The sequence below is a fragment of the Melospiza melodia genome, chromosome 1 (assembly GCF_035770615.1).
Source record: "Melospiza melodia melodia isolate bMelMel2 chromosome 1, bMelMel2.pri, whole genome shotgun sequence".
Taxonomy (NCBI): Eukaryota; Metazoa; Chordata; class Aves; order Passeriformes; family Passerellidae; genus Melospiza; species Melospiza melodia.
The window spans coordinates 145,216,099-145,243,405 of NC_086194.1; the positions used below are offsets into that span (position 1 = coordinate 145,216,099).

Below are 27,307 nucleotides of genomic sequence, written 5' to 3' on the forward strand. Positions count from 1 at the left end.
AGCTGCGGCCGGGCCGGCGCTGCGGCGGAGGATGCTGCGGCCGCCGCCCCGATTGCTGCACGGGGGCTGCGCGGCTGGAGGATGCTCCGGTGGCCGGCCTGGAAAGGAGGAAAAAAGGAGGAATTGAAGCATCCTGGTCTTGTTTTTTTTGGGTATTTTTTTTTTGTTTTTTTTTTCCTGGTTAAGTGAGCATGACTAAAGAAGACAGGTATTTTGGCAAAAGGAACCTCGGCGCAGTTACTGGTGGCTTTTTAGTGTTGTACCAAGGTCTTTAAGCAAAAGAAATAATCGTATTTTACATGATGTAGGGAAGCGCAAGGACTGCAAGTGAAAAGCGCTGTAACAGCAAAGGCAGGAAAGGCTGCAGAAGCAAAATACTGAACTGAGATCTCTGGGGATTTTTTTTAGGGAAATTGCACAATTACTACGAGTTTCCACCCATATGTAAGGAGTGACTTAACACCCAGTGAGCTCTTTCTTCCTGAGAATAAGTTTAAACCCCATATGCCATTCTGCAGTAGCAGTGCTGTCAGATGCATTCAAGGGTTGTGTCTAGATCTGCTCTTGGTATTCTCCAAGCAAGGATTTGCCTTTCCAGGAAAGTGCTGGTTTGTTGCTTAGTTGGTTGCTTGGGGTTTTTTTTGAAATCCAAAAACAGCAGTACCACCAGCATTTTCATTTTCTCCTAATCTTTGGCAAGATTACAGCTCAATGTATTATCTCCATGTGTATCTATCCAATGAATCCTCAGAGCTGATCCTTTCCTCATCCCACCTTTCATGATTGCCAGCTGTTGGGTTCCTCTGTTGATTTGTTAACTTTTTTTTTTTTTTTTAATATTTTTAAACGTTCTTTGAGCTCTTTATTCAACAACTTCTGTCTGCACTGGGTGGCATAGTCCATGATTAGCAGAGTCCAGTCCATCCCAGTTTGTCCACGTGGTCCCTGCCACAAAATGCATATTATTCTAGCATGTAACCTGCCAGTTCCTGTAATATCCAGCTGATGGTTGCCATTTTACCAGTCTGGTGTTGCCTTTCTTCTCCGTTCTTGACATGCCACTATACTGGCACTGTAGCTGACCTAATGATGTTTTTCTCAGACTTTGTTTTCTCTGGTTTCTTTTACCTGCAGTTCTTGCCAAAAGTTCCCACCAAATCATTTAGTTAGAATAAAGAAGACTTTGTGAAACCCCTGACATCTGTATCCACATCCCACATGGTGAGTCTGCAATGAACCCAACTACCCCAGAGACTCTTTCACCTCCAACTGGTTTTGTAGTCAGTGAAGATTTGCACATGTGGAGTTTTGAATCAGCTCTTTTGTTCCATCTCTGCATTCCTTCATTCTTGACCAGTGATTCTCCTGCTCTACTCAAGCCTTGTTGATGTCCTATAGAGAGTGGTAGGCTGTCATTGCCGTTTGGTGCCTCTGTAGTGTTTTCAGTTTAAAGTATGAGTTGTGAAATTGTGATTTGTAGGAAATTTTGGAGGCTAGCAGTAAGCTGTAGGTCCAAAAAGACTGGAAACTAATGTTCTAGCAGCTACTCCCCTTCAGCTGTATCTTTTGGCACAGTTTGATGTCATCAGCAAAATACAGTTTTCATTGAGTCTTGTACAAGGGATGCACAAAGCATGGCAGTACACTGAAACCCAGAGGAGCTCTCCATCTCTTTAACCCTGCTGTAGACGTTCCTGGTTCCTCCAGATAGTAAGTTTATTTGGATTTAATTAGTTGGAAAAAACTTTTCAACAATCATAAGCTTAATCAAGTCCATATACTTGCTTTTGAGCAAGAGTCACTACATGTGGTATGAAAGGATATTACCAAAGCAATCTGGACTCTCACCTTAACCTGTACTCCTGCTAAAATGGAAACAGAGCCAAAGACAGTTCCAAAGGAGAGGGGTGGCTTTTGCTGGCCTCTTCTCCCACCACTCATCTCCCCTTTGCACTCCAGCTCCAAATACCTTTTGGTTTAATTTATCTGCCTCTGCATTTAGAAGAAGACAATATTGGATGTTTCTCTTTTAAATCTGGGGAAGTGGAGTTTGCTCGTTACCTAACCTTTATTTGCAGCCCTAGTCAGCAGGCAGGCTGGTCAGGAAGGTCAGGGAGGTCAGAAAGGAGAGATGCAGAGAAGGAGGGACAGGGGCTTGTGATCTCTTGACAAAAGGGAAGGATCAGGCATGGGATCAAAACAGAGGAGTAGGAGGGGGGTCTAAAGGTGATGGGTAGCTGGTGGAGATCGAGGGGTAGGAGCTGCATAGGCAACAGGCAAAGATGAAATCCTTCAAAAAGGCTGGCAAAAATCAAGCAGTCTCAGACATGACTAATTCTGCACTCAACAAGAGTGAAACTCTTCCTTCCTGTCATTTCTGTGACAGGCACTCCCCGAGGCCCCCACTGCTGCTAGAGCTCCATTATCTGAGGCATTGTGCCTCACACCAGTGACACCCTCTCTGCCACAAGGAGCTTACAGTTTAGCATGACCCAAAATGCAGCAAAGTAGTGCAACAAAATGTTGTACCTGACTGGAAGAGAAAGGACAACTGGAACCTTGGAAGCCTACATTGCACTTTACATTTTGTAATGTCACGGTTATAGCAGAAGTAAGTAACATACAAGTAATGTACACACACAGCAGCAACCCACCCTCCATTTCAGGCATTCCCACTGTCCTTTTTCTCCCAGTCAAGAATGAGGAAATCCCAAGCACCCCATTTAACCTCTTGTCCAAGGGCCTGTTGTTGGTGGTAGTTAGGGCAGAAGGCAAACACAGGCACAGCTGAAGCACAGCATGTCCTGCTAGGGGTCACAGCCTTTGACTTGCAGCATTCTGTGAGAGCAGCAGTCAGGAGCAGCTGGACATGTACAGGCTCTGCTCTGGCTCAGCCTGGAACAGCCCATCCCTGTCCCTTGCTCTGCCCTGCATTGCACTGTCACAGCTCTTTGCAAGTGAGCTGGCCACACAAGTGACTTTTCAGCTGCACCAGTTTCCAGGGAAGGCGCACAAATTTCTGCCAGCCAGCATGGGAAGAGTGTCAGGGGCAGGCAGGGGGCAGCAGGGCTTAGAGAAGCTGCTGGAGATGTTCCGCTCCAGGGGCACAGGACTGGCCTCAGCTGTGCTTGTGCAAAGCAAAGTAAAACAACTAAACTGCATTTTCAGATGCCTAAAATGGAGTTTGGTACTCAAGCTGGACACCTTAGGTTTCATCTTCCTAGGATGGCAATCCCCAAGCCAGCAGTTCCCCTCCACCAGAGTGAGGAGGCCCTGTTCCAGACATGCAATCCCATCATCTCTCTTTTGTCAGCCCTGCTACCTGTGAATGAATGAAACCCTTCAGTCACCAGAGTTGGTCACTAACCAAACAAAATGTGATCCTGAATGAAACAGCTGCCTGGTTTTCTGCTGTGTCATTGAGTTGTATCAGCTCACAGGCAAGTCAAATAAACTCCAGAGCCACCACAGATGAGGGGGCAGGCTCTTTGGCTGGGAAGTTTGAGTTAGAGGAGAAGGAAAAGAAGGAACAAGACTTCCCCCTTATGGCAAGACCAAGCCACTGGATATGCTTAGGTGCTCACAGATGCAGTTGAGAGGTCAATTTACACGTGTTAAACCAGAAATACACAAACTCTGCAGGAGCTGGAAGTGCTGCAGTTTGCTGCAATCCCTAAATTTACTCCTATTTTATATAAACATGATCCTAGTTCCACATCTCTTATTCAGATATAAATACTCATTAAAGAAGTTTTAGTAAATAAAATCGGACAAAAATCAGTTCTCAGCCTGCTGGCTTCTGCACTTTGAGGAAACAAGTATCTTTTGAAGATATATTGAGGTATGTCCCCTAATTATCATTTGTACATAGTATAAGCAAAACTCATTATAAAGAGAATGCAACTTCAAACAACACAAGTGTAAATTTCATATGAGTGCCTAATGCAGACCAGTACCTTGGTTTAAATCAGCATTTTCAGTATCCCTCATCTCTGCCAGTTCCTGGGATGAAGCATGCCCTACCTGCCTTAAGACAGGCAAGATGTTCATCCTTGCTGAGCTCCCTCTCACCACACACTGGTAAAAAAGTTCAAATAGACTGATGTGTTTCCTTCCTCATGCCAGGCCTGCATCACTTGTAACTGCTCATCCCTCCAGCATGGGCTTTGTCCTCACTTAACAGAGTGTATTATGACATGGCCTGGAGCTACCCACAAAGACTGCAATTACTCCTCTCTGTATTGTTGGCCTGGTTTTCAAGAGGCCTGGGCAGTCCTACTTCTTCAGGGAGCAAAAGGGCCTGAGGATAGCATCACCTCTGGAAATCAAGCCATTAGGGACAAGAAGGGGATGTGAAGGAAGGCATGGGGGCTTGTGGGAAGGCATTGCTTCCATTCAAGGGGCACATCAGGGAGAAGCTGCCACAGCCAAGGGGAGAGAGTAAATAATCTAATAGAACTTTCTTACAGGCCAAAAATCCCTGTGAAAGCCTGGATGGCTGCACACCACATCTCTGAAAGCAATGACAAATCACATTATGGTTGAGGTGTGTAAAATAGTTCTGTCAAAGCAGTGGCTTCTGGTGTGTTTGATTTGACTGAGTGATCCAAGCATTGTTAGTGCTGCTGCCTGGTTAGTGCTGAGGCCTTGGGGGCAAGGAAACTTTCTTCTGCCTGAAGTGCTGGGCCAAGGCTTCCTCCAAAAGAGAGAAATGTATCAAATGGATGTGGTATTTTCAGGGAGGAAAGATGAATCTGACTCCATGTTCTTAGAGGGCTAATTTATTATTTTATGTTACTATATTAAATTGAAGAATGCTATACTGAACTATACTAAAGAATAGAGAAAGGCTACTTACAGAAAGCTACAAGATAACAATGAAAAACTCATGACTCCTTCCAGAGTCCCAACACAGCTGGACCGTGATTGGTCATTAAGTCAAAACAATTCACATGAAACCAATGAAACAATGGCCAGTTGGTAAACAATGTCCAAACCACATTCCAACGCAGCAAAACACAGGAGAAGCAGATCAGATAATTATTGTTTTCATTTTTCTCTGAGGCTTCTCAACTTCCCAGGAGAAGAAATCCTGGTGAAGGGATTTTTCAGAAAATATGACGGTGACAAATGGACAAAGCCATTCCTGGTGATGCCACTCCTGGGGGTAGCTCACTTCCATGATTTCCAGCAAGGAGGAAGGAGAGAAGTTGCTGAGTCTGCTGAGCAGCACCTGGACCCACGTTCAGCCTCAGCGAATGATGCTCCTCCCAGCCTGGGAGCCAGCTGTGGCTTCCCTCACCTTGCCAGCCTTGGAGTGCCTTGGCTTGGCTGTGGTTGCTGCTCAGCAGCACAGCTGCAGGGCAGCAGAGCAAGGGCTGCTGTACGTCTGCCCAGCACTTTTCCACACACAGCTTTCCACCCAGGAATCCTATTGTCATGAGACATTAGATGTTTTAGGCTCATTAATTCTGGTGACACAATCCAGAAATGTATTTTTAGAGGGAATGAGCAGGTGTCCATGACAGCATTTTAGCTGACACTGCTGCAGAATTGCTATTCAGGAGTATTTAGTTGTTCTTTGTATCTTGATTTGTTGCTGAAAAATATGGCTGTTCTTAATATTTTACCTCTTCTTAGCTTCAGGAATGGCCTGGATGAGACAAAGGGAAAAATTTGCATCCTTGAATGGGCTTTGATCTATCAGACTTCCACTAGGAAACTGGAGAAGTGGTACTAATGATTCATCTGTAGTACTGATTGTAGATGATGGCTGGGAAAGAGATCGAAAATAAGAAATTAAAACTAATGACTGTACCAGGCTGAGAAAATATTTTGGTTCACAAAAGTACATCAAAATCATGCTTTTTTTTTTTCTCCACAAGTATTAGAAATATACATAAAAATTATTCAGTCAGAAAATTGGTTGCTAGTGTTAAAAATAATTGCAATCTATATTCACAGTTACAAACTATTTCATTTTTTTCATAACTACCTTAAATAAAATCTTTAAGGCTGCTGTAATATAATCCTCCATCAATATATTTAAACTGCTAGGCAGAAATTTGTAGGCTCATAGAGCTCATTTTCCAAAAGAAACAATACAGTAAAGTGAGTTTGGCCCAAAACCCATCTGAATGTAATTACTAGGATGGCAAACTGGTTTCTAATGACAGTCACAAGCATCATGCTTGAATCAAAATATTTCGTTTGTCTGAGTTCCCACTCTTTGTATATGTACCTATAAATTTTAGTTTGCTGCAGCAAAGTTCAGGACATTCTGCTGGCCTTGGGAAATGAAGGACTGATTTCCTATTGCTAAATATGAACAGAGGTGCTGCTGTATAGAGGCTGAAGTGATCTTTAAAAACATACAAAAAACCCTCTCAAGAAATTTATTACCACAGAGGAGCCTATTACAAATATGTGGTCTGACCACAGGGCAGGTATTTGGAAGCAAATCAAAACTGAGTAGAAAAAAAGATTTTTCAAATTCACTAATACTCATTTCAATTAATAGCCCACCTGCTAAGTGTAACAAACCTGAACATATTGTGATCATTAATGCTCTAATGTAGCCTTTTGTCAAAAAAAAAACCACCCAAAACCAAGCTTGAGACATTGTTGAAAGACAAATCAATGCCAGTGCCACTCTCTCACATACTGAGGTAAAAGGTTGATTCTCGCAAAGGCTAGAACACTTTCCTTGTCTTTAGGCTAAGAATGATTAATTATTACTCACAAAGACACCAGAAAAATGTGGAGAGCAGGAAGGAGTGCTGAGGTCTCAGTCCAGGGCAAGAGCTGTGGTGGTGCATGAAGAGATTTACATTTCTCAAGGAGAATGCTGCCCTGCTCTGAGACCAGAAATTAGGCGAAATGCAACCCCTTCCCACCCCAAATAGGAAAGGGCAGGGTCTGTCTATGTGGTTCAAGGTCTGGGCAAGTGAGGGCTCAGGTCCTGGGGGGAAGAGGCGTTAGTGAAAGGAGTCCAGGCAAATGCTCCCTTTGAATGACAAATGCTTCACCACCGTGACTTCTTTCCACAGCTGACTGCCTTCAGGAAGAGGCTTGAAGGATTGCAGCCCGAAGGAGTTGGCCTCTCCCACCTCTCTTTCCAGGAAGCTGGAGGTCAGATTGGAGGTTCTGAGTTCCAGGCAGCTGAACACCAGGGCTGGGGTTTGTCCCATGGCTTGTGCAGCACCATCCAAAGGGCGGCAGGAGGGGCAGTGGCCACAGGGCCAGCAGCTCACGGAGAGCAGCTGCAGCCCCAGGGAACTGGGCTGAGCCAGGCTTGCTCCACAACTGGGATGCCATGGAGTCCAGCTCCATGCTGCCTTTCTACCCTTGAAGTCTGCAATAGTTTGTGGGGTTTTTTTGGTTTGTTTTTGGTTTGTTTTTTTTTGGTTTTTTTTTTTTTTTGTTTTGTTTTGTTTTGTTTTGTGTTGTTTTGCTTTGTTTTCAGACTTCTCAAATGGCAATGAATTGTCAAGCAATCAGAAGTAGAGCCTGGAAGACCTGAAAAATATCAACAAATTTTTTGAACAGCAAGAGTGATTTTTACAGGTATGTATATCTCCTGTTTCTGTTGATGTCCTATAAATAAGAAAAAGAGATTTTAAAAAATAACCTTGAAGTTAATTTTTAATACAGGAACCATAATTAATTAAAACTAGAGAAATTAATTTTGGACTAAATGCATACCTCAGGTGCTCCAAGACAAGGATGTATTTAAAATGACAAGCAAACAAAATCCATTACATAGACAGAATAAAATTGAAACAAGTAATTATTTGAAATACAAAAATGCAATATATATCTTATTTTAAAATAAGGTAGATGATTTCTTTTTCTACTTTCTTTTTCCACCTTTCTAAATCTTGTGGAAGGACTTATGCCTCAGGCAAACTCTGGAATGATTTCCTTTTTGATAAAAGGGTCTTTCTGTCTTGAAGGCTAGCTGGTCAGTAATATAGCTAAACCTAAACAGGAGGAGGAGTAAAGCTTTTGATTTAGTACAGTATTAATATTAGGAAATATATTTAATCTCAATTTTCTCAAGTGTCTTTGCTGTCAGATATTACCCTATACCAGTATGCAACATTCACTCTCAAAAATGTCTGCTACCCTCTTTTTGGTGGGTTTTTTTTCTTCTTTTTGTAACAAGGTAAATAAAAAACTGTAAGCCAAGTTATTTTCTTGGTTAATATTATCTCACTTGCAAGGGACCTGTTAGAGGGGGATCAGTTGTCCTGTGTTGGCTGGAACAATCCCGGTGTGCAACCCCTTTTTTGACATCTTCAGACACTGTTTTCTTTCAGGCTGCATAGCCTGCTCCTGCCTTTGCTACCTTACTGCTCCATGGGGTACCCTCTGGGACACTTTTTGTGGGCTTTTGTCTGGGTGTTTCAACTACAGTAAAATCTGGTTTCCCCATCTCTAACTACAAGGTAGAGTAACAAGAAAAACACAGAGAAACTCGTATAACCCTGAAATCCAGTTGCCATATACAGTGGTTGTTCCCTTCTGTGTTTCCTGCTTAACACCTCTCCTACACCAGCAGATGAATTTCCATGCAGCAATAGTGTGGACATGGCCTGGAAACAATGGAAGAGGGGCAGAGGGAGACAAAATTTTCCTTCTTCCACATAGCCAGTGGTCCTATCCACAGCAATGGGGACACAGCAACAGAGGCTTTCCCTCTAGGTGCAGCAAGCCTCAGCAGTGCTGAAACAACTCTGCTCCCTTATTCAGTGCTGTGCTGGTGCCACCACTTTTTGACTTAGCACAGCATTTATATCAATGAGGCAAAATAATAATTTTTAAAAATGGGATTATTTTGTTGTCCTCAATTCCTCAAACTGGTGACCAGATCTTAAGAGATGATGAAGAAACATTTATGAAGAAACAAATTCTTTATGTGTCTGTCAAGCTGCAGTGTAACAGCTGAATTGCTGAGTTGTGTCTTTTCTTCTTCGCTAGATCCTTTTCCTCCCTTCCCCACTGGCTGCCCTGTATAACCAAACCACAGAGATGTTAATGTAATTTCTGGCCAAGACAAATCAATGTGGGCTTTGAGCTGCCTGGGTGTTTTGTTCATGTCCTCTTTTCTGGGGCAGCCCTTGTACAGCCAGTGCAGGGGAGCAGAAACCGCTCTCTAATCGCCAAGTCCTCAAAGGACTAAAGCAATGCAGGAGATCATTTTGCCATTACAGCGGTAGTGATAGAGCAGTTACAGTGTCTGCCCAAGATTCTGCTGTGAAATAACATCCTTCAGGACTCCCCAATGCAGGTACAGAAAATGTTGTTCCACTTTCCTCTTGAGGCTGATTTTATGAAATCAGAAGCAAATCCTTAAAGAGCTTTAGATGATAATCTGGTTGGGCTTAAATTATGAGAAATCTTTCTTGTGTTTAAGAGAGTGATTAAGGATTTGCTTTGTATAAATTCACATGTCTGTGTCGGCTGGATCAGAGTCAGGTATTGCTTTGTGTTTGTTTCAGAGTGAGCAGCTTGTGTCCCCAGGCCTGGTGCCCTGCACCACCTTGTTTGACAGCATCCATTGACCACGGGCACAGCCTGAGGGGCAAACAGGGCTGGAAGGTGCCAAAAGGGGTCTGTCCTGGGCTTTTACCACCTCCCTCTTGGGCTGGTGAATATTCCAACACTGCCTTCCTGAGAAGCTGCCTTAGCTGGGAGCAAGGGCTATGGAGAAAGCTGGTGTTATTTCAACCTCAAGAATTCATATATTCAACTGAGATAGGCTGTGGTGTCCAACACTCAGCTGGTGTAATATTATATACGCATAAGCCTGAGTTTAGTAGAGCTGCAGAAAGAAAGAAAGAAAAGAAAGAAAGAAAAGAAAGAAAGAAGGAAGGAAGGAAGGAAGGAAGTGTCGGAAGGAAGTGTCGGAAGGAAGTGTCGGAAGGAAGTGTCGGAAGTGTCGGAAGGAAGTGTCGGAAGGAAGTGTCGGAAGGAAGGAAGGAAGGAAGTGTCGGAAGGAAGGAAGGAAGGAAGTGTCGGAAGGAAGGAAGGAAGGAAGTGTCGGAAGGAAGTGTCGGAAGGAAGTGTCGGAAGGAAGTGTCGGAAGGAAGGAAGTGTCGGAAGGAAGTGTCGGAAGGAAGTGTCGGAAGGAAGTGTCGGAAGGAAGTGTCGGAAGGAAGTGTCGGAAGGAAGGAAGGAAGGAAGGAAGGAAGGAAGGAAGGAAGGAAGGAAGGAAGGAAGGAAGGAAGGAAGGAAGGAAGGAAGGAAGGAAGGAAGGAAGGAAGGAAGGAAGGAAGGAAGGAAGGAAGGAAGGAAGGAAGGAAGGAAGGAAGGAAAAGATCATCCAGTAACTTTGTTGCAAAAAGAGGAAGAGCAGCAGAAGGTCATCAAAGATTATAGCATATCTGGGATTTTAGAGACTGCCCTTTGAGAGAAATTCCTGTAGGGCATTTCCAAGTCAGCTCATTCCTTGTGTGTGCTTATGAAAACTATCCTTGTTTTTCCCAGCATTGAGAATTCAATTTCTATTTTGTGACTCAGTTTTTGCCATTTCAGAAGATGCTCTATCCCTGTAAAACATTATAGTCTGCTGGTGCTGAAATGCCAGAAGGATTTGTAGTGACTTCCACCAAACCACCTGAAAAGTAGGTCAGTAGCTATACAGTTTCAAGAGAATTGCAATGCCACAGCAGAAACTGAGTTAATCCTGATGTATATGATGAATATACCTCCTAAACTCTCTGCAGGGGACAGTGTGGACATGAATATATCTTGATTAATCTTTACTCAACTGGTTATTTCCAAAGGGGAGGGCCTCATGACATTTTCTTTTTCATTAAATACCACAGGGCCAAATCTCTTGAGCTCGTTTGTTCAAACAGAGGCATCTAAATCCAGATTTAGCCCATTAACTCTCATGAGGGGAAAATAAAATTTCATGGTGAGAAGAATATGTAATAAATAAGAAGAATAAAACATTGTTTAAATTAATTTATATCTGGAATTCCTCTTCCCAAAGTAAACCTGCAATTAGCTTTATTTAGATAAAGGACAAACCTCTCATGGTGATGGTTCAGCTAAATTTGTAGATTTAGGTCTAAGCAGCTACACAAAGTCACCATTAAAACCCTGCAGGAAAGCCCTGGTGTATTCTGACTTAGCGAGTTTCCCTCGAGCAGTTCTTGCCTGCTGTATTTCATTTCAGCCTTGGTTTGTTGCTTTTAAATAGCTATTTTTAAAATTCTGAAATCTCTTTATAGCTGGCAGACAGAAAGCGTAGGCTGCAGGCAGGGAAATGGGAAGGGAAAAGGAGGGAAGGAGGGAGAGCAGATCTGAAGTATGTCAGAATGAATGCAAACATTACATAATGGAACATGTAAACACTTTAAATACAATGTTAAAGCCTTTTTAGGTTGAACTGACACCAGAGAACAGAGAGGGGTAAGCACACTAAACTCACATATACTCCTTGGAGTCCCGTCCAGAGCAGTTCCCATTGAACTATAAACCCTTGGACTAACATGATGAAAAAAGGCAAATTATGTGTCAATAACTTACAAACAGAAATATCCAAGTAACTACAGGTTGCCTCAGGTGGGGACTGATGGGGAGATGAGGGATTATACAAAGGATTTGGGTGGCCTCTCAGGTGGTGGGTAAACACAAGCTCCTGGTGGGATGTGTGGCTTCAGAGGACTAACAGCAGGCTGCAAGGAGCAGGGGACGACAGGAGAAACATAGCAGTAACCAACCCACTGCTCAAATAACATCCAAAGGCTGCACCTCAGGAGGGTGGTGGGAAAAGGCGAGAGAGCCCTTCTGGTGCTGCTGGGACGGTCAGCAGAGCCGGCTGTGCTCAGGGCTGTGACGGTCTGGTGGCCCTGATGGTTTTGTCCCCATAAGGAGGGGACTGCACTGGTGAGCAGCAGCTTCTGTGCAGATCAGATGACACTGCTGAGAGGTAGAGGCATGAGTGAGAGGACCACAGCTGTCCTCCAGGGCTTTTCTTTGGGTGATGGAGCTAGAAATATCTATAAAAAATCTAATTAGCTTGTAAATGAGGAGATAGCTGAAGTGATCTGTCACAGGCTATAAATAACGCTGTTCAGAAAACAAAGTTCTAACAATGGCTTTATGGGTGGAAGCTGGAGCTGGGTAAGTTCAAGCTAAAAATAAAATGTAGATCTTGACCAGTGAAACACCTTATGACAGGATGTGGTTAGCTTCTCTCTCACATTAAATCTTTAAATCAGGACTAGATTTCCTTCCTTAAAAAAAATCTCACATTCAGTCAGCAGAGTCAGTTCAGCACTCTGCTCCCATGGCAAAGAGTAAACTACTAGAGAGTTATGCTGAAGCCTGCAATGATGCACCCTGGGCTTAATCTGTGACTTTAGAATACCCACCCTTGAGCAATATGTGATTAGAAGGGTTGCAAATGTGTATTAATTAACACTGAAAAGCTAATCAAAGTGGGTTGGTAAATCAGGCAACCATAAAGGACAAACTATAAAAACAAGCTAACTTTCAGCACTAGAAAATATGTGGGACAGAAAAGTGTTTCCAGTGAGGAATATTGCTCCTTCAAACCAGCCCTGTGTAAGATAATTAATTTATTGTGGGCTTTTTGTGGCTGATGCATACTTGTAAGTTCCTCACTTGTGCATAGGTACATCAACTGCAAAAAGCCTGTGTGGGGTTACAGAATTGCCATCAGGCTGTACATTTTCAGCACAGTCACACACTGGAAGCAGAGATGAGACTTGGGTCCTTCTCCTTCCCAGCAGGGTTTTTTCTCTGAGTGGAGGCTGTTGGTTTCTGTGAGACACAGCTGAATGGCTCCAGCTCTGCCAACACAGAAAGGCTGCAGATGAATTTGCTATAGGAAAGTAAACCTTAGAGCATGTCGATGCTTGTGAAATCCTCTTGGGATTTCATCCCTAGTGTCTTAATGTGTCTGGTTAATTGTCAAGTGCCAAATTTACATTCATCAATTAAATGAGAATGATTACAAACTGTCTTACCCATTGTCACAGAGGCAAAGGTTCCTTTCAACTCTAATAAATTAAATTAAATTGGCTCAAACCCTGCAACCCTAGACAGATTTGCTTTATGTTGAGAGGCATTAGTTTGATTGACACCTGTCTGGTTGACTGGGAATGGTTACCAGAATGAATAGCATCAGACAATGGGGTTTTTTGTGTTTTGGGAAGGATTTGTTTGAATAGGGACAACATCAGCTGGTGGATGCAGCACACAGGAGAAGCATCCAACCAGTTATGAAGCATCAGTGGCTTTAGGTTATAATACAGGAGTCTTATGAAGCCTGAACATGTGGATAAATGTGTGTAAATATTATCATTGTTGGTTTTTTATCCATCTAATTCCAGTTATCAAGCAGGAAACCCTGTGTATTAGCAAAGATCGGCAATTCAGTGACAAAACATATTTCACACATGAGATGTTCTCCACAATTCTTCCCAATTAGCAAACACTGGGGTGACCATCAACACCTAGAGTTTAACTTTGTTGCCAGGAAGGGGATTGAGGTGATCTTTATCTTGTCTGTGTGTTTTAAAAAGTCTTGTACACCACACCACATATCTTCCTGTTTTTTAAGAGTTTCATCAGATCACTGTCTGCAAATGTAAGGCTCTACACAGCACCACTGGTAAATCATCTTTGCTAAACCTCATCTACCCTGCATTTACTCTAAGGGACTGCTGCAACCTTGCATTCAGGACAGGGAAGCTGTACTGCCACACCAAACACCACGATTGTCTTCTGGCAGCAGATAGTGAAATGCATAGCATAGAATAGTAAAATGGTTTGGGTTGGAAAGGATTTAAGATCATCAAGTTCCAACCCCCCTGATTTGGACAAGGACACCTTTCACTAGACCAGGTTGCTCAGAGCTTTGTCCAGACAAGTCTTGAACACTTCCAGGGGTGGGACACCCACAACACCTTTGGGAAACCCGTGCAGTTGTCTGGGAGCAGTTCAGCATCACTGCTGCCAGTTTGGCTACCCAGCTAGTAAAAATCAAGGTGGTTCTACTTAATCCATTAAGCCTTATTTCTCCTGTGGCTCTGGCAGGTTGGACTTTTGAGAGGAATAGGAAAAGCTTGAGGGAAGATGCACACATTTTTAAAATGTACTCAACTATTTTAGAGGTGCCTTTTGCTTACATGTTGTGTAGTTGAATTACACCGCTGTGTAATTCAAAATGCAGTTAAGCTGGCTGCAGTTTTGCAGACTTTAAATTTGAGGGTAGACAGCAAGGGAACTGAATGTCTCTGGTTATAGGCAGATAATATCCTAAACTGTATAAGAAAGGCCTAACATTCTGACTTGCTCTTATAAATTTAGGTGCAAAAGAATTCAAAGTGATAATAATCAAAACAGGTCAATGAGGAGGAATATACCAATAATTTCATTATGTAAGTGTAAATGATTGAGAGCTAAATGCATTTAGCATTGTGTTTTCTGGGCTAATCCTTGTAGGTTACCTCATCCTGAGAAGCCTTCAGTGAAATTTAACTGTAGCACTATTTTCTGGCCTCTCTTTCTTGCTTGAGAATCCCTACTCAAGCAGTGTCACTTCTGTCTTCCTTCCTTTGATGCTTTTGGTGTGGCTCTCACAGCAGGGGCACAGAGGGGTAAAACCATCAGCAAATGCCTCCAGTGAGGGAGCAGAAGCAGCCTGTGCTGGAGGTTTCAGCAGGCTTGGTTGCAGATGGGGTGAGGGTGGATCATGGTGCTTGTGGTTTTTGTCACTCTGAAGATAAGGGTTATTTCTTATAAATTTCTGTTTCTCTTCTCAGACATGCAAGCACAGCAGATTTCAGTGTTTTGCTGCTGACTTGTCCATGTGCTACAGGCTGTGCTATCAGTCAGTAAGAATGGTTTGTACAGCAAAGCAGCTGGGCTGGAGATCCTGTGTCCATATCAGGTGAAGAAGCTGTATTTTTATATAGTTTATGATATGATTATGTAATGACATCAGAAGTTCATGTCTTGAGTCTAGAGAGATGTTTGGGAAACACTACCTTCAAAGCTGATTTGGGAGACACTACCTTCAAAGTATTTCAGCCTTCTTTTCGAGGCTGAAAGATGAAAAAAAGCCAACAAAGAAGTGTCTTGGCTCCAGCCCAACACCAATGAGGAGAAGCTGTGCCCTAGTGTTGGTAAGATGTTATGTCTGTACTGACAAGGGTGGGGGGTTTTGGCATCTCTGTGCTAGGAATTCTTTTTTGTGGGTGGCATAGTACACAGAGAACTAGTGCCATTTTTACCTTTCCAGACTAAGTAATGGATAGAAATGATGAAGTGTATGCTTTTCTTATTATATTAGCACAGGCATGGCTCTCCCACAGATGAAATTGTATAACAGGACATTAATTCAGTTTTTGCATATTAAGTGACTGCAAGGATGAAAGAATATCTCCTGACAGAGCCACTACCTAGATGCAAAGAGATGATCAAAATATTTTTCTAATTTTCCATATCTAGCATGCTCTACACATTTCTATTAAATACTATATTCCAGCTGTCATCAATAAATTACTTCAGCTCTATTCCCTCCTTTAATGATAAAAGCACACTCCTTAACAAAAGCAGTGTATTCCATTTTGAATCAATTAATTTTATATGTATGTCTTGATCCACAGTAAAATCTATGTGGAATAATTGTCTGCTGTAACACCCAAAGTAATTAAAACTACATGGGGACAGTTTTGACAGTGTACTTTATCATCAGGACTTATTTTCCTGTCACACACTCAGAGGGCAATTTGATGACCATGTAAACAATTAATCACCTAGGAATGAATGAGGAAAACTTTCTCAACAGTGCAGAGATTTCATTTCCTTAGCAAGACCATCAGTACAAAAAACAGCAGGTCAGTACCAGTGCCACAGATACCACATGGGAGATGTTGGTGGGGAGCAGAGCAGAATATGGCTCCCCTTTTCCTCAACACAGCTATAGGTTCCTCTGCTCAGCTGTCTGATCAAGGAGCAAAAGTGGTGAGTTACATCATGTAACACAAGCTGCTACCAGATATGCACAAAGACAAGTTTTCAATCTAGCAGGCTGTTGTTATTTGGTGACATGAATGGCTGAAGTAGCTGATGTGCCAAGGTGGATGTACCACTGGGATGCACTTGTATGAAGATGCACGTGCCCTTGACTTGGCCCCACTCACAAGGTGGCATGTCCCCTGCCAGCCCCTGTCTCATGCAATGTAGCAGCAGCCTCCTCCTCTGTGTCCTCACCTGGCCCCGAGTGCTGCATGTGTTCACAAAAAGATGAAGAAAGCAGTGTCCTTTTTCTGACTGTTATGTGCAGTGCCTGCTCCATAAAAAGACATCTCTCAAGACTATGCAGAGTGAGAAAGGCAGGGTGAAATATTCAAACTGAAATCTGAATGCAGAGCAGGTCTCTACTTCTGGAACCTTGAAGGTTCACGCTTGCAGGATCAACACATTTGTGCCTTGGGCTGATGTCAGGAAGGCAGCAAATGCATTAAAGTTTAATGCAAACAAGGCAGGACATGATGTGCCAGAGATGGAGGTTGTGCTGCCTGTCCTGTGGCACACCTGCAGCACAGTGCTGTGCTGTGTTGGGGGAGGAATTTCAGCCTGCAATAAATCTGCCAGAGATGCAAAGCAGTATGTAGGGACCTGATCCTCTGCAGAAATCTGGCAAAGGTGTAGGGGTCCTCCCACTGCAGTAAGGGAGGTCTTCAACGTTGCAGCTGGAGTGCAGAAACTTTGGTCCTGGATTGTCTAAATTTAATCAAAACTGGCCCTGGATTTGGGGTAGAAAAATCCCAAATCTTTCTCCTGAGTTTCTCTCATTCCTGCCACTGTCAGAGAAGCACTACAGGGAGTAAAATAGGGAACAGGTCCCAGAAGAGCCCGGGATAAACGGAGTTGTAATGACAGAGATAGAGACTTGGAGAGCACTGTGTGCAAATTCACCTTTAGCCTTGAAGATCAAAATTGAAAACTATTGAGTATGAGGTATAAAATAGCTTTGTTTTGTTTAGAAAAATGCATTTCAGCAGAGATAAGCAGAAAGGCAGTGTGTACCATGGGAATGAAATTACCAAAGATAATTGCTACCTTTTCAAAGACAGAAATTCATGAAATTGTACTGGTGTTGTTTTAGTTTTTGTGTTTGGTTTGGTTGGGTCTTTTAATTCAATGCCCAAATAAAATACCGGCATCTAAGGACTGATCATCTGAATTCCTGGGTTTTCGGCCCAGCTGATGGATTATGCACCTTCACTCTTAAAAGTTTTGACTAATTGCACTGTGGATACTTTAACACACAAAGCCATGCAGAAATCTGCTGAAGCAGGATTTGTAACAGAGGTTTTTGCTGCCGCAGCAGGAGTTAGCAGGAGTTGAGTGAGCTTAACCCAGTCTGGCAGTGTTTCTGTGAACAGTGACTGCAATGCAGACATACTCAGGACAGCAAAAGAGGAGTGGCTGCAAACAGTGAAGGAGTTTGAGTCTCTCCCACATGCCAGGGATTTACTATGATGCTAGGCAATTCATTGCTTAACACCCAGTATTTTCTGAGGTGTTTCCCCAAAAGGTTCCTCATTTTTGCATGCTGAAGACAGCTGGCTGTTTTGTCCCTGTCTGGGCCACACAGCAGTGCAGGGCTCTGGAAGGGTGTGTGTCCCTGCTGGGTGCATCTAATCCAGCCTGGAGAGGGGCCAAGCAGAAGTGATAGCTGAGGGCTCAGGGAGCTTGAGTGGAAGGCAGGTTTCTGGGTCTGGCTGAGTCTCTGCAGGCTCCACTGCTGTTTTATTAATTGGCTGTGTAAAAAGGTGTCCTGTTTGGAAAGGGTTGAGGGTGATCTAAAATAATCTTGGTCTGCCTTGAAGCTCAACTCCTTTAAAGTGCTGGTTATCCTGGTTTAGGCTGGGATAGAGTTAATTTTCTTCTGAGCAGCTGATAGAGCGCTGTGTTTTGGATTTAGGATGAGAGTAATGTTGATAGCGCAGTGATGTTTGGGCTGCTGCTGAGCAGTGCTTACCCTAAGTCAAGGTCTTTACAGCTTCTCATTCTGCCCTGACAGCAAGGAGACTGGGGGCAATAGGAGCTGGGACACATGACCCCAGCTGGCCAGAAGGACATTCCACACCATATGGCATCTTGCTGAGTGATAAAACTGGAGGGAGCCAGCTGGAGGTGGCCTGCTTGGGGACTCACTGGGCACTGTTTCAGTGGGTAGTGAGCAATTGCATTATGCATAATTCCTTTTCTATATTCGTTTATCATTGTTACTATTTTCCCCTACTTTTCTGTCCTATTAAACTGTTTATCTCAACTCATGACTTTTACCTTTATTTCCTTTTCTCTCCCCCATCTCACTGGTGGGGAGTGAGGGAGCAGCTGGGAGGGGTCTGGCTGCCTGCCGGGTTAAACCAATAAACCACCATAAATAAGCAAAACAGAATAGGGAAGCAAAGCCCTTCCTCCCCATCCCTGCTGATGAGGCCACTGAAGTCAGAAACTAACTGCCTGAAAGAGAAATACCAGACAGAGAAGTCTGAGGGGTTTTATATCTATGGGAAAAAAACCAACCCAAACACTGATTTATATTCTTAAAATTCTAACGCACACCAATAAGAGATAAAAATGCTCCCTGCTTGTAAAGGCTTTTTTTTTTCTTATAGGGCTGAAACTCTAGACATTTGTTTAGAATTATACAACAAAAAAGCAAATAAGATCCAGAAATTAATTATTTCTTTATGAGGACTTGTTAATTAATTCTTAATTAAGATGCAGTGTAAAACAAGTTTACTCTGTACCCACATAATTTATTTTCTGGAGGCTGCTTCCCTAGTTGAAGATGGCAGGGCAAAGTCATTTATATAGTCACAGACTTACAACCCCTCATGTGTAACTTGTCTTGACTGACAGGATCACTGCACCTTATCCAAACAATAAGAAATCAGTTGTTCATCATCTCTTGGAAGACAGAGCTTCCTTTTCTTTAAAGACAACCATTCTGAGTAGAAAAAGAAATGTTCACTGCAATTTATAAGTAAAAGCCAGATATTTTCTGCATGGATCATTGTGTTTAGATGCAAATGGACCCTTAGGATCAAGTTCCATTAGATGTACAGGGTAGTACTTCTGAAAGGATATTGCTGATTTCTGCAATATTTTATTTATATATTATGAATTAAAAGACAGCTCTAGAACACAGCCAATATTTTTTGTGTTATAGGCGTTTAAACTTGCTGCTAGATGTCCTCCTTTGAATTCAGTTTGTATACTCCACTGGGCCCATGGAATGAAGAGATCTGAAGTGTATGTGTATAGTCGAGGCATACTGTTCACTTTGTGTAGATGTCTGATTCAGAGCAAAAATTATTTTCTGACTTACTCGCAATTGTAAAGCTCAGTCTCTTTGCCAGCTAATTGCTGCACTAGCTTATGCTTCACACCATACAGAAACAGCCTTTTAAATATGCAAAAAAAGAAACTAAAAATAAATCACAGCTGCTGTTAGATGGGGGTTGAAAGATACAGCCAAGGCAGGAAAAAAAAAGGAACTGTCTCAGTTTAAATACAGCTAAACCATTTTCAATATTGAGAAGTTCTTCTTCTGTTCTCCAAATCAATATTCATTAATAGTATTCAGAACAGAGAACTTTGAATGTAAAGTACTGAGATAACACCAGTAATTACAACATGCAGTTTCATAGCTGTAATATTTTTGTACTCTGTGTTGCTTTAATGATTGCTGTTACAATTTGTATTTGGCTTATGAGGACTGATTTATATTAACACGTTTCTCACTGGTAGTTCAATTTAAGTTCAGATCTTGATCTTAGCTTACAAGAACACACAGCTCTGTAGGTGGAAAAGGGTTCTCCCTTTGCAGCAGTAATTGCTCCTGATCAGCAATGGTAGCTTGACCTCACCCACACAAGATCAAGTGAATATATTGAGCACTGATATGTTATCTCTGATTTCCTAAAATCAGCAAAGTAGAAATCTGAGAAACATTTCACTGGGCTGTGTGTTATCCAGAACTGATCTATGATAGGAAGCTGTAATTTATTGCACAGTCACACATATTCTGCATAATTCCCACCTCCAAACAGCCATTTTCCCCTGTCAGATCTGTGGGTACCCACAGCACAGGAGTGGCAGTGAGCAAGGGGAAAATAAAATCTTTTCCCTCCCACCTTTTACCTTAAACTGCCATAAAACTGCAATATTTGGCTCACTTGAGGGGTCTAAACCAAATATCAGCATAACCTTCATGTAACTCCTGGTCTCTTCAGGACTTCCCATCCCTCTTTGTAGGAATGGAGAGTAGGGATGGACCTTGCCTGCTCCTCTCCATTGGTGGCAGCAGGGCTGGCTCAGCCCAGAGCCCACTGTGGCTCCCCTGCTGCCAGAGAAGGGAGACAAGGGCTGAGGGTGCAGGGCTGGGCCAGAGGAGGGTGGCACAGCTGGGGGGACAGCAGGGCAGGCACCTGTGAAGGTGCACTGATGTAAAGGCAGCCTTGGTCATGCTCTCAGCTAGGACACTCTGAGCTGGCGTGGCAGAAATGGTCTCACTGGGAAAAGGGTACGTTTTAATGCTGATTGTTTCCCTGGTCCATCTGTCCATCTGGCCCACTGGCACCTGTGGTGACACTGCTGAGGGGATGGTGGGGATCTCTAAGATTGAGAGGGAGAAGAGGGAACTACTCACCCCAGCCTGACCATGGAGGGATTACTCTGGGAGCCCATACCCTCAGTCATTGTGCTTTTCCCCAGCCTCCTTCTTCAGGCCCAGCTGATACTGCTGGAAAAGAGAAAGCCTGTGGTGGTGTTCACAGGGGAGGGAACAGGACTAGGGAAGAGATGAGAATCTTGATTCCATGTTTCAGAAGGCTGATTTTTTATGATATATATTGTATTAAAAGAAAATTATATATTAAAACTATACTAAAAGAATAGAAGAAAGGATTTCATGAGAAGGCTTGAAAAGAAAGGAATGGAATGATAATAAAATCTTGTGACTGACCAGACAGTCCAAGACAGCCAAACTGTAATTGGCCATTAATTCAAAACAACCACATGGACCAATCAAAGATGCACCTGTTGCATTCCACAGCAGCAGATGATTAATGTTTTTCTTTTCCTCTGAGGCTTCTCAGCCTCTCAGGAGAAAAATCCTGGCAAAGGGATTTTTCAGAAAATATCATGGCAACACAATCTCTCACAGGCATTGAGAGCTGTTCTGGAAACAATCTTTGCATTTAAAAAGGGGCAGCAGCATGTTCCAGTTTAATAGCAAATGTGTGCAAGTTCATCATGGGGACAACCTGGTGATAACAGATCAGACTCTCATGTGAATACCTGCCTTAATCAGTAACAAAATTTACATTACTATCTGCCTCCATCCAGTGTACCACCAACAGAAATTTTAAAACTTCCAGTTCAATGTTTTTTGTGTGTTTGGAGCAGTCTTCAAAGTCAAATTGCCTGCCTTCTGCAGAAAGCAGTGACTGACTAGAGCCACCACCATCTGAGACAGGCTTCACCTCTCAGAGAAAAGCTAGTGAAGCAGCTGGGTTACAGACCTGAAAGAGTTACCTGCAAAAAATGTCAGGTGTGTTACTGAAATGATAAAAGCTTGCTGGTTAGTAGAGTTCTCCAGGATGCACATCTGATTGTCAGACCTGGAAGCTGAAGCAGGAGCGCATGAAAAAAAATTTGCTGTCCTCAGTTCCAGGCTTCCCTCTCAGAGTGAAGCTCAGGATTAATTAGGTGCTGCAGTAGTACTTTCCCTCCCTTTCCTTGCAGGACCACTGTGGGTGCTGTCCTCCAGAAGGGTCTGTGGTGCTGTCAGTGTCAGCAAAGGGGGTTTCACTCAATGCACCCCTGATTCTGCTGTTAGGACTCTGTGCATCCCTCCCTGCCAGAACTGGCATCAGTCACCAGCTGTGGTGCTTACTCACTTCACATCCATTCTGGTACCAGCAAAGCCTTGCTCTGGCAGGCATCAGCCAGAGCCAGAAAGCAAATGTGCAGCTTGTTCCAGACACTCCTCCACAGCTATGGCAAATGGTTTCATTCTGTCTTTAAGGAGTTTTTTCTCCAAGGCACTGTGTAAGCCATGACAAATGAGTCACTCCCTAAAAAACAATTTGTATCAATTAATAAATCTTCATACTGACGACCCTCAGGGCTTTGCTGATGGTTTTTCAATTATGCCTTCAGACACACTTGGTCCTTTCTGATGGGGAGAGATGACCACTGGGGCAGGTGTTTTTCCCACTTGCTTTGCTTGTAGTGATTCCACATGATGTTGGTGTGAGCCTGACTGCCAGCAGAGTCTCCTTTCAGCTATCATGTAGGATCTTCCCTCCCACTGAAACCAAATTAGCCAAACTGCCTACTGGAGTCCCTATTCCCAACCATAACCAGCCCTCAGGTCCAAACTGCTGCTGTAATGCAGGGCAGGCATGTCAGATTTGGGGGGTCCTATTCTGGTGTCCCTACTCCCACAGGGCAGTTTCTCTGTTACATCTCAGCCTTCTGACATGGCAAACTGACTCCAGCTGGGAGCTCGCCTCATTTTCCACCAATGAATTTAATCATATGCAGCAGTAAACTGAAAAACTTCTCAATTATGCAAACATGGATGCAAATGAAGGATATGAAACTTGGCAAAGATGCTTGGAGGGCAGCAGAAGGTGGGGCATGCCATGACACAGAGGCCATTCAGGAGGATGCATGGAGACTGCTGACGCCAGCTGCAGCCTCTCTGGGTGCCCTCTGCATTCCCCAGGTCACAGGAACAAGTGAACACTTAAGCACAGACTGCTGCTTCTCTGTTGTAGGACAAAAGGATTGCCGTGGGAATGTGGATTGCCAGCCCTGTGCTCTGCCCTCACAGGTGAGTATGTCGTGCTGTTCTTTTGAACTCAAGGAACACTGCATAAAAACCTCTTCCTTTATGTCATCCTTGCTCTACTTGAATAGCTACTCCACAGCAGACTGGTTTAGAGAAGAGGAGCACCTTTTAAATCCCAGCCTACCTATATTTATGTCAAGCCTGCAAACTTTGGCTTGCACTGACTGTCCCTTTTCCAGACAAAAAAGGTTCACCTCCATTGTACAGTTTTGGACAACAACAAGTGTGCTACATCTCCTACTCTCTCCTATCATTAGGATGGCCAAGTTAAGAGTCACCAGCCTTCTCTCACAGGAGAGACAGCCCCTTGCCCTGCCCCTCCTGCCACTACAAACTGCTCTCCCAGCCAGTGACCAGCCCAGCAGACTCTTTGGAACACCCTGTAGCTGCAGGCATGTCCTGCAACCACATGTTTTTCTCATGATTGCCTCTTGTGGTGGTTCATTCTTCAATCTGTAATCACATGCCTTCCTCTCTGGATGGCAACAGTAAGGGCCTTGCGGTCACATGATCTATGTTACTCTCAAATGTATGATCTTTCATTTTATTGACATTCATCCTGTCTCTAATACTGTAGTACTGAAGTTACCTCTCCAATATGATATCAAATCTCCTCTCTTTTCATGTCACCACACGTGTTCAGGACTTTGACAATTCTCATCAACACTGCTCATATTTATTGTGCTGAAATCACTAATGGAAATATTAAAGTAGATGGATCTGAAGCCTAAGGAATTTCTCACTACTAACCTCTCCTTGATTTAATGTTTTGCAGTGCCTCCATTTACTCCACAAGAACTGTCAGAAGAGCTTGTGCACAGAGAACACTAACTCATGGAACCACACAAAATGCAGCTCCAGGCAGATTGCAATTGGGATCTGCAGGCAATGACTTTATTACAAGCCAGCATCAGGTCCCTCTGATGGCAGCCAGTGAACAGTTGATTAGTGGGAGTAGTGGTGGGAGCTTGTGAGATGATTACTAAAGTGTTGTGGCTGCAGAATATTTGGTGCTCCTATCAGCCCTGCAGTGAGAGCCAGCCTGAGGAGAGGACAGTCCCTCTGTGCCCCTCACCAGGTGCTGGTGATGGCATTTACAAACATTCCTATATGGACAGCAGCTGTGCTACGTCACTGTCATATTTTCTGAAAAATCCCTTCACCAGGATTTCTTCTTCTGGGAAGAGAGAAGCCTCAGAGAGAAATGAAAATTATAATTATCTGATCCGCTTCTCCTGTGTTTTGCTGCTTTGGAATGTGGTTTGGAGATTATTAATCCAACATCTGAATTGTTTTGACTTAATTACCCATCACCATCCGGCTGTGTCGGGACTCTGGAAGAGGTTACAGGGTTTTCATTAGTGCCTTGTTAAGCCTTCTGTAAGGATCCTTTCTCTATTCTTTAGTAATATAATATAATCAATACAACACAATACAATACAATATAATATAATAAAATAATAAATTAGCCTTCTAAGAACTTGGAGTCAGATTCTCAATTCCTCCTTTGTCCTGTGGACAAATCAAATAAGCCACTGAAAATGCTTATTTGGCCAGATGGGCAAAATCAGCTGCTCCTGTGTGAGCAGTTCCAAGCGTGCCCAGCATGCCCACAGCTCCCTGTATGTTTCCTGGTAAACCTTAGAGCTGTCCCTGGCCACGGCAGTGACACCTCTGAGCAATGCCTGAGCATGGTCAGAGCAGTGTGGGTGGTTTGCTTGCAGCAGCCCTGCCTGGGAGGATGAGGCAATTTATTAGCATGGATGTAAGCCACTCAGTGCCAGCTGGCCCCTGCACCTGGGAGCATTCCTAGGCACATCTGAGTTATTATTATAGGCACAGACTTTGTGAATACTACTGTGTGCATGGTACTATGTGGCCCAGATCTATTTGAATATGAAAACATCTTTTTGCCTTTAAAAATATGAGTACCTGATTATATATGGGGGGGAGGGGGGCTTGGTCAGTGTATCCTCTACTAGTCTGGCTGATGAGGCCATTCCCTGCTATGAGAGCACATGGCAGGAGATGGCTCAGCTGTGCACTGATCTGCTGCTTGATGGATGCAGAACCAGTTTCAGGCAAAATGAAAGCGAAATGGACACTACCTGTAACCCAGCTGAGGTGCCAGGAAGCCTGGTGCTCTTCAGAGTAGTGGGGTGGGAGGTAAATGGCACAATATTTACAAGGGCAATGCAAAGAGCTTTCATTGGCACAGGCTGTGAGCACCATCAGTTTGCAGGCCTGGCACAGGCAACTGAAGAGCTCATCTGTCATCACTGGGAGCAGTCCAGAAGAGGTAGGCATTGAAAGGGCTTTGTGTGCCTGCAGCTCTGTGTGGCAAGAGGCAGTGCACAGTGAGACAGGGTAAGGAAATGTGATGCTGCATTACTGTGTCACATCCGTGCCAACTGGCAACTGCTTTATGCAATTTTGAAATCTATTAAAAGTGTGGGTGAGCCTGCCTGTTTCTTGTGTTTCCTTATGTACTCATCTGCAGAGTGTGGAACTGTGGTCTTCATTAAAGCAAGTAAAAAACGTTTAAAAAGAATGAAACAACTTTGTTAAGAAATACATAGACAGCAAGCAAAGTTTGCAATCACCAGCAACCTGCATGTGATGGTGCCTGTAGAGAGGATCCCAGCCCTGTGCATCACTCTCCAGTGATGGGGTTACATGTCACCATTATTTCTGCTCTTCCCCTCACTGTTGCAGTGGGCAGAACAGGAAGGGGCCCAAGCATTTGCCAGTGCCTTTAATCAAATTAAAGACCAGTAGAAAAATGACTATTAGAAATTTTCTTACTGTTTTCTACAGTAGGAAAAAAATCCCTAGCTGCAGGCTTGGATAATAACTCTCCATCTGTGATTACTCTTGCTAGTGATGGCAGAGGAAGACATCACTTCTTCCCTTGACCTTGATATAAAAACCATCCCATAGCAAACAGAAGCTACCGAAATAATTTCACTCACTGGTCATGGGATTACATGGAATATTTCTCCAGGCAGCATCAACTTGGCATCAGCTGTGACTCCAGTGCTGATAATGTTCCTGCCTTCTCTGCTTTGTTCTGAAATTTTACCCAAATGGTCCAAAAGACTGGGATCCAATCCTGCTTCCTCAGCTGCCTGAGCTTTAAGACTGCTGCCAGTCTCATCCTCAGCTAGAAGTGCAGGTAGGCTGCAGCAGCCATCAATATGGCTGTGGGGCCCATGCTGGATGTAGCCTTTGGCAACCTTCTGTTAGGGAAATTATCCCTGATGTCTTAGCTTGCAGGCAGCCTGAAATAGCAGCCTGGAAAAAGGTCTATGTTTGTGGACAGATGGTATAGTGCAGTGTGGGTAAAAGCCAAACAAAAGCCCGTGGTAACACTACAAATAACCCGATGTGGACAGGGAAGCTTCAGTCAAAATGCTTTCACAAGATTTTAGGTCTATTTTCCCATACAGCATCTCTCTGCTTTGCCACCTTTCTAGGCCTACCACACCTGTGCATTCAGGTGCAAGGGCTCTAAGGAGAGGGCTTTTTTTGTGGGGAGTGAAAGACACTTTGCAGAATTCCTTACATCATGTATGTGCACAAATGCCTCCTGTCCAACAGGCTATTTCCACCACAGGGAGGGGGGAACAAGGTGCCTACTTAGTCACACATTTATATATATATATGTATATGTGTATATATATGTATATTTGTATATATATATATATATATATATAATTAAATCACCGACCACAGGAAAAAAGACCTATTTCTCGGTGGGACATGGGAGCAGTGACAGTTTTAAGGAACTTGAACTGATAAGAATTCCTTGTAGGATACATAAGCATCAATTTGACCATAGCCCATGTGGCATGCTTTGCCCTAGGACACCAAGGGCAGCCTTGGAATGCCACAGTAACACTACTTGAGTTTATGAGTTTTCATTAAAGCAGAGGGGGAACATAACTGCTCATATGGATGGGATGAGTCTGATTCTTTTCTGCCTACCTAAACTTAGGTAAGAAGCTGTCCTTTGGGAGAAAAACCAGGATTGCATTAGTATGTGTGAGAACTTGTACTCACAAGTTCAGACTTGTCACAAGAATCAGACTTGTCTTTCACTGCATGGACAGTACAGTGGTACAGTCAGTAATGGATACAAGCTGGAATATGACCAGGATTTCTCACTTTGTCTAGGAGAACTTCTTCATTGTCATTTTGGCCAGAATGCATCATTGCAATGCTGTTAAGTGTGCCAGCACATCTCTGTGCACAGCTTAGCATTCCTGAGTAAAACTAGCTCTGCTTCTGGGCAATGAGTGCATTTCCCTGATAGATTTACACTTAAGCATGGAAAATCAATAAAAGTGGTAATAGTGTTTTCCTGGCTGGTTGTAG

At 43.4% G+C, this 27,307-nt stretch overlaps 1 long non-coding RNA gene across 1 annotated transcript; it reads left to right on the top strand.

Moving 5' to 3' along the window:
• Positions 1-53: 53 nt before the first annotated feature.
• Positions 54-24,350, top strand: LOC134425860 (uncharacterized). Its single transcript, XR_010029788.1, has 5 exons — positions 54-152; positions 1,135-1,221; positions 7,050-7,566; positions 22,857-22,912; positions 23,706-24,350. It is a non-coding gene; the product is annotated as an uncharacterized LOC134425860 (long non-coding RNA).
• Positions 24,351-27,307: the final 2,957 nt, after the last annotated feature.